This window comes from Pseudorasbora parva, chromosome 7 (genome assembly GCF_024679245.1).
Source record: "Pseudorasbora parva isolate DD20220531a chromosome 7, ASM2467924v1, whole genome shotgun sequence".
Taxonomy (NCBI): domain Eukaryota; kingdom Metazoa; phylum Chordata; class Actinopteri; order Cypriniformes; family Gobionidae; genus Pseudorasbora; species Pseudorasbora parva.
This window is the reverse complement of record NC_090178.1, coordinates 3907107-3920428: the sequence shown is the minus strand read 5'-3', so window position 1 is coordinate 3920428 and position 13322 is coordinate 3907107.

The following is a 13322-nucleotide window of genomic DNA, read 5'->3' as shown; positions in this document are numbered from 1 at the left end:
TCAGGACAGGTCCAGCTATGATATAGTGCTCACAGCAACTCGACTCACTTTAAAGGTCGCCCTGTTGGTGCTTCGGGGGAAAGTTAGCTCCTCAAACATCGACATAAAGGCTGGTTTAGCAATGCATTTTTTTTCTGTCCATGCTTGCATGTTTTTGCTTGCCTCAATGGTTTTATGGTGTATGTTTGAGCATTTTTGCTCTAAGAAATTTCTAAGAAAGAAATCTACTTTTTCATGATGCCTGTCATCTGTAGTCATGGAGACTTTGCATAATGCATGCTTTGCACACAGAGTCACACAAGAGCACAGTGCACAGGCATGTGTTGATTTTAGAAGACAAAAATGTTCTCTGACTGGATTTTTGCTCACAGAAATGGGAACGCAAGCCAATCAATTATTAATCAACATTCATTATTTGCGATGGCTTAAGGCTTCATCTTATTTGCGCAATATTTGTGCATGATATTAAAAATTTGCATAATACATTTTGTGGTATAAGCCTCAGCATGGCAACATCGACTGCTAAAAAATTTAGTCTGAACAAAAGTTCTGTTTATTTTCCTTCTATATGGATTACTTCATACACGAATACATTTGACTTTGTTTTCTTGTTCCAAATATTTTAAAAATGTTTTATTTGAGTTGAGGTAGCAAACAGAATGCAAAATTGAAAGTGGAGTTTAAAGGGATAGATCTCCCAAAAATGAGCGTGTGATGTTTATCTGCTGACCCCCAGGGCGTCCCAGATGTAGGTGTGTTTGTTTCTTCAGGAGAACACAAATGAAGATTTTTAACTCAGCTGTTGCTCGTATAATGCATGTCAATGGGGTGTAATCTTTGAGAGTGAAAAACACACAGACATACGAATTGATATTAAACCCTACGGCTCGTGGAGACACATTGATGTCTTAAGACACCAAACTATCGGTTTCTGCGAGAAACACAACAGTATTTGTGTTATTTTTGACCTCATATCAGACAAATCCAATCTAGTATTCCCAGCGCCATTACTTCCATCAATGTCTAGTTTCCCGCCACTTGTCTGTTTCCTTGGTTTCCCCTCGTTAGTCTAGTTCTGTTCAGCTGTGTCTAGTTATTTATCATCACCTGTATCGCCTGCACCCTTCCTCCATTTGAGTCATCTGTGTTGGTATTTAAGTTCCCCTTGTTCATTCACTCGTTGTCTGGTCTCTGTTATACTACAGTTACCTTTATTTGAGTTTATCTGTAATGTCTAGAGGTTCTGCTTGTAATTTCTGAAACCTTCATTGGTAAACTTAATTTGAGTAACGTCTGTTCCTGTCTCTGCCTTCCTGCCTGAGCCAACTGTAGCAGGCGCGATCATAGATATATTTACATAGATGCCTTATTCGACAGATCCGCGCAGGCACTAATGAGGTATATATATATATATTAGGGGTAACCCCTAATAGTCAAAGATTCGATGCATCGATATGCAGGACCGGATTCGACCACTGATCTCATGGTCGAATCTTCGGCGGTGTTATGAAACGAGGTTCTTACGATTTTGGCAATATGGGGGTGCTCAATATTAGTGTTATAAAGACGTGTCGCAGCACTGAGCGATCGCCCCTTTAAGGGCACTGAGCTTCGCACTGGACACGCCGAGCCTTTAAAATTCGAACACATATACACCGACGGCGGCATTCAACGCCTGTCCGCGGCGATTAAATGTATATCGTAAATGTATAACTCAAATCGTGAATGTACTAATTTCACCCTGTACTACAAGATACACTCATCACGCAGCTCTTCTGTCAGAAGTCGATTTAAAATTGAGCTTGCACGTTTATAATGTTCACGTTTGCCTGGTGTGAGATCCTGAGACACGGCGCTGAGCTTCAGTCCGGTGTGCGACCCCCTTTAGGCACAATCGGCTTAAGAACGAGCATATAAACGCACTCAAAGTGCTTTTCCTCTCTAGGCAGGTATTTTTTTTAGGTTTATTTATCAAAATGTTCTTTTATATATTTGTGTGATGTTCTGTGTTTCGATCGCGGCCTTTATGAGAGAACGGTTAATTTACGAATGTGTAGTGTAGCCTAGTTTTTTCATATATATATATATATATGATCGCGTGTCAAACTCGAGTTTTTGACTTTCTTCGGTGGAAGTAATGGTGCCCAGGAAGCAGATCCGTCACTCATCTCGATGTCGGACAAAGAAAAGAAAAGAGGAGTATATATGCCCGCGCATCTCGTTTCTCATACCCGCTTTACTCGATCAAACGGGATGGGGGGCGCTGTCAAGAGCGGAGATAGACACTCTGCCAATTATGACAGTTAATTTTCATAAGTTACACTGCCACAATATACTTCATTAATTGATAAATTGATACTATAAATATATTTCCAGGCTTATGAAATCTGCACACGCTGTTGCCATGTTTTCATTGCCGGCTTGATTAGTGCCGGTCTCTTTATGTTGCTCTTTACAAGCTAAAATTTTAAAGTTTAGTTCCTTTATCAGCAAGAGCTACTTATGTCAGAGAGTGAGTTTGTGATGGTCAATAAAGAAGGAAATGCAATATTAGTATTGTTGCTTTAAATGGCGAATCCACCACGGCGGCGAAAATTATTATTGTAAATGGAGGTTTTAATCGCAGGTTAAATTCCAATGCCCGATTTGTTAATCTGGGTTTAAAATAAAGTGTTGCAACACAACTCGATTTAAAATAAAGCCTAGATCAACAAGATTAGCCATGGGCGTCGGAAGCAAATAAAAAGTGGGTGGGTCCCAATAGCGGCTGGTGAAAAATATAGGTTTGGTCATTTTTTTGTGGGGGGTCTGGGTGTTCTCCTCCAGAATTTTTTTTATTTCGTAGATGTGATTTTCTGGATTATGGTTTGTTTGAGGTCATGTCCCTTGCCTATACCAATAAAATACCTCATACCAGTCAATAACAATAGTCTAATAAAAAGACTATATTCATTTAACTGACAGAAATCAACAGTTTCACAGATAATGATAATGAACAAGTGCATGTTTATTATGTTCAGTGTCCAGAGAGAAAAAGTGCCGTTTACTAAACGATTGACTGGGCCAGACAAAATTACGGAAATCACTGAGTTATTTACCGTGGCTATAGAGTAGGGGTAAGACGCATGGCATCAAGTTTTGACACAAATCGATCAGAGGTTCGAATCCACCTTTTGCCACACTCGCTCTACTCCCTTTTCCCATCACATATCAGATCGGAAAGGCATTTATTTTCAATAAAAAATTTGAAAATATTAGAAAAGGGGAAATAAAGCGTTTAACATGTTTAATAATAAGTGTTTCTCGGTTAGGGGTAAACAGACGTGCTGAATTAGAGACAATAAAAGTGAGTGGGTCCAATATCATTGGTCTTAAAAAGTGGGTGGGTCTTGTCTTGTCTTGTGGGTGGGTCTTGTGGGTGGTGTCAGAACACAATGGTTCTGACACCCATGAGATTAGCTCTAAACTGAGTTTAATTTAATCCTTGTTGGTGCAACCCATCCAAAATAAAAATTGAATTACAATATTCAAAGATCACGCCACTAGGGGTGTGCATTGGCACTTCCTTCACGATTCGATTCGATTACGATTCACCAGGTAACGATTCGATTCGATTCGATTCTACGATGCATTGTGATGCATCAAAATTCTACTGCACACAAAGCAAATTTTTCATCAGTCATGAGGCAATACAAGCAGATATTAAACAACAGATTGTATTGGCTGCTATGTGTCTCCTGTATCTTTGACATAAAAGTTATTAAATAAAATAAAATGTAATTAAATAAAATGCAATTAGCCCTTAAATGCATGACTGTTTCACCAAACATTCTTACATATTCAGGTCGTTAGCGACCCAGATCTATATTTAACATGGATAGACCTCTACCTGTCGTGATAATATATACAACTCCTGATGTTAGAGTAACAGCTACAGAAGAATAAAATAAAACCTATTTCGTTCCCTTTTGGAGCTTGGAAGGATTCAGTTTGAGCAGATGTTTAATACCATCATCATATGATCTCGTCAGAGCTCGTTTACCAGTTTACCAGCATCTGCCTCATATTCGCGATCTCCAGCATATTCTCCAAACTCATTTTCAATGTCTTCAAAATCAATATTTTGATCACTGACAGCTTCTTGACCACATCCATCATCAAGAGACAGTGACACTAACATATGATTGTGTTTAGTACTTGCTTTCTGCGGTAAATCACTAACCCATTTCAAGTTTTGCAGATTATTGTTTCGTTTTCTGTCAGAGGTAACTATGAGTGAAACGTCACTTCATCATTGCTTATCAGACATTGCCACCTTGTGGAATAAAGGTGAATTGCGGCGTTTTTCGTCATTATAGATTCATTGATTATTGTGCAAAAAAAAATATACGTACAATCCTACACACCTCGGGTCGTTAGCGCGTTTTTAATAACCCGTCTATCGCGGTCATCTCCCTCCGCCTCAGCCATCTTCCTTGTTGTTGTTGTTATTCTCTCGGAACCGGAAGTATTTGAAACTTCACAACTTTATCGTCCGCCAGAAAATAAACAGTGACATAATCGATTATGGCACTTTGTCGCATCGATGCTGAATCGTTCATGCCCCGCATCGCGATGCATCGCCGAATCGATTATTGTTGACACCCCTACAAGCCACAACACAACGGAAACAAGACACAACACAATACTTGCTTGCTTTTAGGGCTGAGTGATATCGAAGAAAAATGCGATATGCGATATCTTGTTAATGCGATATTCGATATGCGATCCGATATTGCAATTAGTTTGTAAAATCTATTTAAATTTTATTAAAAAAATTATTTAAAAACTGAGAATGAAACCATTTGTGTTTCACATTCTTTCTGGGAAAAGAAAGCATCGCTACAACTTCTGAAAGTGACCAGCTGTGTGTTAGCAAACATTTGTGTCACACATTGTTCACGTTTCTGTGGGTGTGTGTCAAACAGCGCGAGACTGCAAGTTACTGTTTTTTGCAAATTATTGTGTTTAATAACTCTTTTTAACGTCAAGCAAGTCACATAAGTAACAGTAATGTGCCCAGCCTGTTCTCTGCGCAATGTGTGACCTAAAACGTGCACTTTTCACATTGTGGAAGTAGCCTATTAAAATCATTCAGATATTGCGAGCCATTGCGATATGCATATTGCGATATGTACATTTGCGATATTTCGATAATTTCGATATATTGCAAAGCCCTACTTGCTTTTTAAATTTCATTGTGTTGTGCAATACTGGGCCACTGTAAAGACACACATGAAGGATTAAAGCGACATGACGTATATCTGTCCCTTTATTAATTTAATACCATTTTAATTAATCATCCTTTTTGCTGTGGCAAACTCAAACTATCGTTGCAGTTTTTAAAATTAAGCCACCACATTTGATCTCTCCTGACATCACTGCATGATTTAATTCTGGCAGCATGGTGCAGAACATTGATTCTCACCAATAATATAGTCAATGGAGGTTGATGGTGTGCATTCGCCATCAGAAAAGCTAAATAAATTTGATCTCGCTCATTCCTCTCAGTTTGCCCACGCAGAAGCTGCTCTTGCCTGATTGTTTTTTGGGGTTGCAGAACCGAGGAAATTCAAGGTCTCAGGGCGAGTTTACAGTGAGAGCCTGGCCTTAATTAGAAAAGGATGATGGGAGGGAGTGCAGAGAAAGAGGCTTGGAAGGCAAAGATTTGCACTGGGATCAAAGGGTAGATGAGGGATGACAAATATCCGAGAGCCAAAGACTGCTGGAATTCCATCTAACCCTCGGGAGATGGGAGCGCGGGGGGGGCTAATCTATTCGTCTTCCATTTTTGCAACGTGAAAATAAAAAGCAGGTGGAGTTTACTTGCTTAAAAAGTCTAACAAACTGTCAAAGCTTAGCACCGATCTGCATCCAGCTCGTTTCTCCATCTTCTTTTATGTAATGAAGGATCTGATGCGGTAATTATCAACTCATCTTCCCAGTTTTCGCAATCAACAACCCGCCGTATTTCTGTGAGGCTAATCTGCATATTTATCTGCATATTTATTTGCTAATATCCTCCCTCTGTTGACTGTTGTTCACTTGTTAACTACCAACAGAAGCTATGCTGCATGCATAGTGCGGCCCAAAAAACAGGAAACCGAGTCCTTTCCTAAATTTTAAACATGCACGCTCCCCTCGACTTTGGGAAAGCATCCCAGCTCCTTCACTGCAGGACTCCTGATGGTTCACACACTTCATCCGTCCAAGCCTGGGTGGGTTTTTATGGAAGAATTCATCGTGCTTGAGTGCTAGACGATCCAGGCGTTGGATAAAGACGAATCTCTCTGAAGATGTGCCAGAAATGTGACTGCCAATGACAGAGCTTTGTTATAGGAGCGTTTACTTGGATAAATTACGTTTTGGGATGGGATTAGGAATTTGGAATTGATTTTTAGTCTTGAGCCTTGTTGAGGAGTTTGCGATATAACTCATTAACCAAATACCACTGGCTGAAAAGCAACACGTTCTCAAATCACATATCAACCCCTGGTCAGGACTCTTTCTTTTTTAACTTTTAAACGCACAAGCATCTTTTTCGGTGTGCGGTACTCTACTGTTGTAAATGAGAAACAAGGCATGGCAATGCTATCGTCATGATGAAACTATATATTGTGTTATGCTTTTGCCATTTTGACTTGTTGGAGTGGGATTCTCAATTTAATCAGCCAGCATCATTTTATTCACATTTTATTATTTTATTTAGGCTATTTAGACTAGGGATGTTAACCGATGACCGTTTGACCGATGGTTGACCGTATCAACGTTAACCGATCAAAGTTGTCGTTTGTCGGTTAAAAAAAAAAGTGATCTCTAAATTAGGCTATTATAGTGGACTAAACGCTACTACAGTTAGCCGTCTCATTCCAAAATCTTTTTGTGTGAAGTGAACAAATCCCTCACATTAAATTTTTCATAACTCGCCTGTTTGTACTTAATAAACCAATAAAAACATGTGGCGCGAGGTCACAGCGTTTGGGTTTGCGCGCTCACAAGGTTTGCAAAAAGTAAACAGGATAAAAGACTCGAGGTTAGAGCCAGAGCAGACGACAGTATGAAGCGTCATTCCGTGTGACACCGGGACAGTGTGTGTGTGTGTGTGTGAGAGCGGCAGAGAGATCATAGAGAGATGCGACAGAGTTGCGAAATTGCAGGCATGGCGTGCGGCTGTTATTTCAAATAGCGCAGAATATTTTAAACTAATCGGTTAACCAGTTTCAACCCGCTAATGAGGCTCGGTGGTCGGTTAAGAGAATGTTTAGTTTTCGCCATCCCTAATTTAGACACGTTAAAACACGTAACCCAACCCTATCCCTAATCGTAATAATTTGTGTGTTATATGATATAAAACACAGGATATAAACAGGCAGATGCGACTGCATGCACAATTTATTCAAAAAGTACAAATATTGCAAGTGTTCAGAGTCCAATGATTGCTTTGTGTGATGAATGATATTAGATTAAAAATGAAATAATTAAAAAAATAATTCACAATATTTTTATATCGTGATATCTATAGAAACCTTGTGTGTGTGTGTGTGGGGGGGAGTTATCAGTCAAATTAATTTTTATTTTGTTTATTTAGTTTTTTTCTTTCTTTTACCCAACGAACATAAGGATACTAAATAACACAAGGAACATGCATTTTCACTTCAATACCAGTATATAATTACACCCTGTCGATATTTCATGCTTCGAATATCATTATTGTCAATATTGTGACACCCCTAGTTGGAGTAAGTTGCTCCAAAATATAAAAGTAGCCTTGTAAAAATCATGTCCACTTTTACAAATGCAAGGAATTAAATGCACCTTGATCTGACAAACTGGGCAAACAACTGAAATCAGTGGAGTACACACTGCGTTTCAAAAAAGGGCACTATGGGGTACCCTGTGGGTTACAAAGAGACGCCAAGGGGTCCTGACCAAGCAACAATATGTGATGAGTTGGGAGTGAGAATGTGTGGCTAAACGTGCTGCGGATATTAGGGGAACAGTGTTTTTTTTCTCCTGGGGCAAGTTTAAACAAAGGGTCCTGAGGAAATTGCATTCACCTCTGAATTTGGGGGGTCATAAAGAGAGTTATTGAAGTATTTCCCTCCGAACCCTTGTCAAAGCGATGACATTGGGCCCCGCTATATGTAATAGACTGTTGGAGAAGAAAGACTAAATTTAGCCAACATCTTAAACAAGTCCATATGAAAAAAAGACATCTGGTCCGATGGAAGCCGTCTGATTCTAGGTCCTAACCTTTGCATGATTTTTTCCTTCTTTTGAATTTAAAACATTGCATAGTTTGGATCCATTTATTGCAAATATACGTAATGCAATGACAGTAGTTGTTAAGACCTCGTTTTCAAATGCCAAAACAAACGGTGCCAAAATAAATATTGCAGTTCGTTGTAAACTCCTTTCAAATCTCATGACCTCCAGCAGGTCTCAATGCGTGTTTAAAACAGGACGTGTTTGGCTCTTAAAGTCCTATTTGCTGCCACTTTTTGAAACTTTCATTGCATAATTGCCCTTAGTGAAGAAACGTTGAAGGGAATTAAGCAATCCCAACCGTCTCACTGCCTCAGTGCACAATGTTTCTGGGCTGCGTTGTGTGTTGAGTCAGTGAGCTGCTCTCTATCTCAGAAAGAAATGTAATTTCAGGGACAGAGTTATGGATTGCACTGTGCTGCTTTTTCAATATCCGGCCTCAGCTGGCACGTCAACGGTCTCGTTGTTGTTTCAAGCCTAAGTTTTCTTGATTTGACTTTGCTGTACAAAAAAACAAAAAAAAACAAAAAAAAAACAGACCACACTAGGGTTTTGTAGCTAGTGCGATACTGTGCCAGAAAACAACTAAGCAGCACTGTAAAATGTTTATAAGGTTGTAACCAGTTTTTGTGTTGATTTTGAGTGATGATTTACTCAGCAATGCACAACATTTGGTGTTTATAATGATGCTGGGAATGGCAGGCTATTGATTCTGTTGTTCTCATATTAAAATAAAACACCAGATATTATGTAATCAGCGCATGGCATCTGTTATAGGACATTTCAAAAGTATGCATAAATCTGTTTGAGATCTGTAGACTTCCATGTTGAATTTCGCTTAGAAATTGATCTTCTCTTATTCATTATCTCATTTCTTTTGTTCTCTATGTCTGAAAGAACAACAGAAGGTTGCAGAAGTTATCTATAATCATCATGCTAAGTGTTTACACACTGGTAGAAATTTGAAAAGAGAAAATATTTATGAATTAGGCTGGACTGGGGCCCTGGACAAACCCATGAGTTCCACCGTGATTGTTTTTGCTGGGGTTAGGGCCATAAATTGGAGTAAAGAAAACTAGGACAGGGACAAATAATGATGGATATTATTGAATTTACTGCAAATGCAGTTAACTAATTTAATAATGCACTTTTGTCACATAGAAATACACTTGAGAGTAAAACAATATTTTTTGAGTTGTAATAAGTGTTCATATGCTGAGAATGTGTACTTTCTGGAGATATGCATAACTTTGGCATTTGTTTTACACAAAGTGACTTATTTACACTTTATTTGTCATCTTTGGTTCGATTAAAACGAACCCTGGTGCGATTGCTCGGTTAGTGCGGTTCATTTGAACATCATTTTTTATAATTTTTTAATGTGAACGCTGCCATCCGAACCCTGGTGTGCACCAAACAAGCGGACCAAGACCGCTAAAAAGATGGGTCTCGGTCCGCTTCCAAGCGAGGACAAACGTGGAGCAACGAGGAAGTGCCTCATCAATATTTGGTCAGACGAGCATGTTTTGAAAATGTTAGAAGAAACACACAAAAAGCACACCTGGTTCTTCTCATCAAAGTTCCTGCGTTGCCCATTATTAGCAGGTACAGACGACAGAACTGCCGTCTCTTTTGCATAAGAGAGGCCCGTCTCTTTTCTGCACAAGGGATGAAATCCTGCTGCTGTTTTGAATGTTTTGAACATTTTATGAGCTCTTCATGAGTTCTCAGCTGGTAAAAATAATACCATATGTACACGCATAAAATGATGGCGTTTAATCAGCACATAGCGCTGTTTTGAATGTTGGATAAGCAGCTTCTACGTCATATAAGCCGACCAATCAGGTTGTGACCGTCTCCCTATGCCTTTGGTTCGGTAACTTTAGGTTCGCTGTTAAAAATGCCAGTGTGAACGCTAAGCGGACCAGGACTATATGTTTTGTTTTTGTTTTTTGGTCCGGACCAAACGAACCAAACTAACCGAACTATAAGTGTGAACGCTCCCTAAATTACTCTAGGATCATTTCCACCTGGGTTTGGCCTACCCAAATCTAAAGTCTCCCCATACCATATACAGTTAGCCTGGATGCCAGACGAACTCAGCCCCACCCACAAAATTTCAACTCGGGCAGTTCGGTCTGGACTCGATAGTTCTGTTGACATTATTTTGTCAACTAACAAAATGCGTCGCTTCGTTGTTCTGATTGGTTGTAGGTCTGTCCAATCGAGATCCTTCCTGGTTCGATTGAAACACGCCCAATAATTACAGCCCAATGGAGCATCAGACTCATATTCTGACTAGAACTGAGTATGACCACGTCAGGCTTATATACAGTGGTATAAATGCAATATCCCAGTGTCATTTTACAGAAAACCCTGAAATGACATAAACATTGTTGAAAGTGATAAATATTATAATCTATGTTGTCTGTGCTATAATAAACAAACAAACACAATAGGCGCTTTTACATTTTTGGGGTTATAAATTCATTTTTTAAAGTGTATAACTCTAGCACCCAGTTTTGGCTGTTCCAGCAAATACTGGAAAAAAATGTTTTTGTGACTTTGGGATATTGCAGTTATACCCGTGTATATGAGTATATGGAGACTTTAGATCTGAGTAGGTGGAAATTTCACATAAAATGTAAAATTCCTCCCTTCAGATCGATTTTAATAAATCTTACATACAACATGACACCGACCATCTAGGGGAAAATGCCCAAACTTTCTGCAGGGTGCTAGAGCACACAGGGTTAAAGTTATACACTTTTTAAAAAAAAAGGGGGGGTTTATTACAGCTCAGACAATATATAGTTAAATGTTCATCACTCTTAGCAGTGTTTTATGCTACCTCAAAGGGTTTCCTGTAAAATTACACTGACATTGTGTATTTGGAGACCACTGAATGTGGGTATGGGAAGCTTTTCAATTTTGGGTGGGCCAAATCCAGGTGGAAATCCCCAAAATGGTCCCAGATCTTAAGCCGGTTGCACACTGTGCGATTTTGGCCACGATTTGGCCGTCTGAGACAAATTTAGCAAATCCTAAAAGATTCCTCAGATCCTAGGCTAAAATCTGACGTCTTTGGTCGTTAGTTTGACATGTTCACCGGCAGCCGATTAATGAGCACTACGATCAAATTTTACCTCAGACGAAATTCTGGCAATGTCAGAAGATTTGGCACACAATCCTGCAGTGTGACTTCTCCTACGACGACAGTCAAATATCTCCATTTTTCAAGACAAACTATGACCAAAACGAAAAAAGCTAGAGATTTTTTTATAGCCAGCATTTCAGTCCCGCGTGTAATGCAGCTCACTGTTACCGAGCGCGTCATTCATTGATGATATAAAACTCCGGACAAGTTTTCTTGTGCGCGTCCGTTTTTAGCGCGCCTTCACCATCGTGCAGTCTGACATTAATGACAACTGAGATCTTACAGTGTGACATGGCTTACATCGGGGATCATGTTTGTACAGTCTGACAAGGGACATTCGCAAAGGATTTTGAAAATTCACACAGTGTGCAGGACCCATTAAGAGGTTAAATGCTGTCATCATTTACTCACCCTCATGTCGTTCCAAACTTGTATGATTTTCTCTCTTCTGTGAAACACAAAAGAAGATATTTTGAAGAATGTTGGCAACCAGACCATTTTGGTTCCCCTTGACTTCTGTTGTATGGACCAAAAAATACTTTTATTTTTCAAGTCTTGCAGGTTTGGGATGACATTAGGGTGTGTAAATTATGACATTTTAAACATTTTAAGAGTTAACACTAATTTAAGACACTGATATCTATCTTCAACGAGGCTCTTGTTGAATTAACAATTTACTTAAATTAAGATTCATTATAACTATTGAAAAGTTCATAAAACATATTTAAAGAGAAAAAAAGCTTTGCCCTTAGTGGAATCCAGGCTTTAGAGCTGTTTTGTTAAATTATCCTTTAATTGCCCTAGTGAAATTTACCATGGTTTAACTATAAGATCATCGTAGACACAGGTAAAACCATGCTCCTCATTACCCTAGGGTTTCTAAAACAAATAAACAAACAAACAAACAAACAAACAAATAAATAAATAAATTTATTAATTCATTAACTAGAATTTATAATAAAATGTTTTGTAGAAAATACAAGTAGAAAATACAAAAACAGCCTCTATAAAAGTGATTTATATTCTGCAATATTTAATGTTAGTAATAAGTAGTATTTATTAAAAATGAATACATTTACATGTAAAAAGGTCTCTCTCGCTTTGGTCTGTCATTTCAGAAGACAAACCGATGGGCCAGTCCGTGGCAAAAAAATAAAGTATATAACCTTGTATTGGCCCCAGAGTGTGGAAATATACAAATCTTTACACATCCTTTGACAGTCATAGAAATGGACTCTCTATAGATGTAATGGTTTTTATACTGTACTAACTTCTCTCCCCTTACCCAACCTCTAAACCTACCCGACACACTCTACCCCTAAGCCTACCCATCACACACAACTTTCTGCATTTTTACTTTTTCGAAAAACTCATTTTATATTCTTGTTTCCTCATGGGGACCTTAATTTAGGTGACACAAGTCCCCATGAGTCTGTGTGGATTCAGGTTTAAGTACCCACCGGCAGAGAAAACCATGAACACACACACACACACACACACACACACACACACACACACACACACACACACACACACACACACACACACACACACACACACACACACACACACACACAAACACACACACACACACACACACACACACAAACACACACACACAAACACACACACACACACACACACACACACACACACACACACACACACACACACACACACACACACACACACACACACACACACACACACACACACACACACACACACACACACACACACACACACAGTATACAAATCAGTAAATGAGTGAAACACATGTTAATATTTCCCCATAACATCATCAGTGCTCCACTGATTTTTCATGCATGTTGAGCCCTGATGAAAACAATATTCAGCCGTG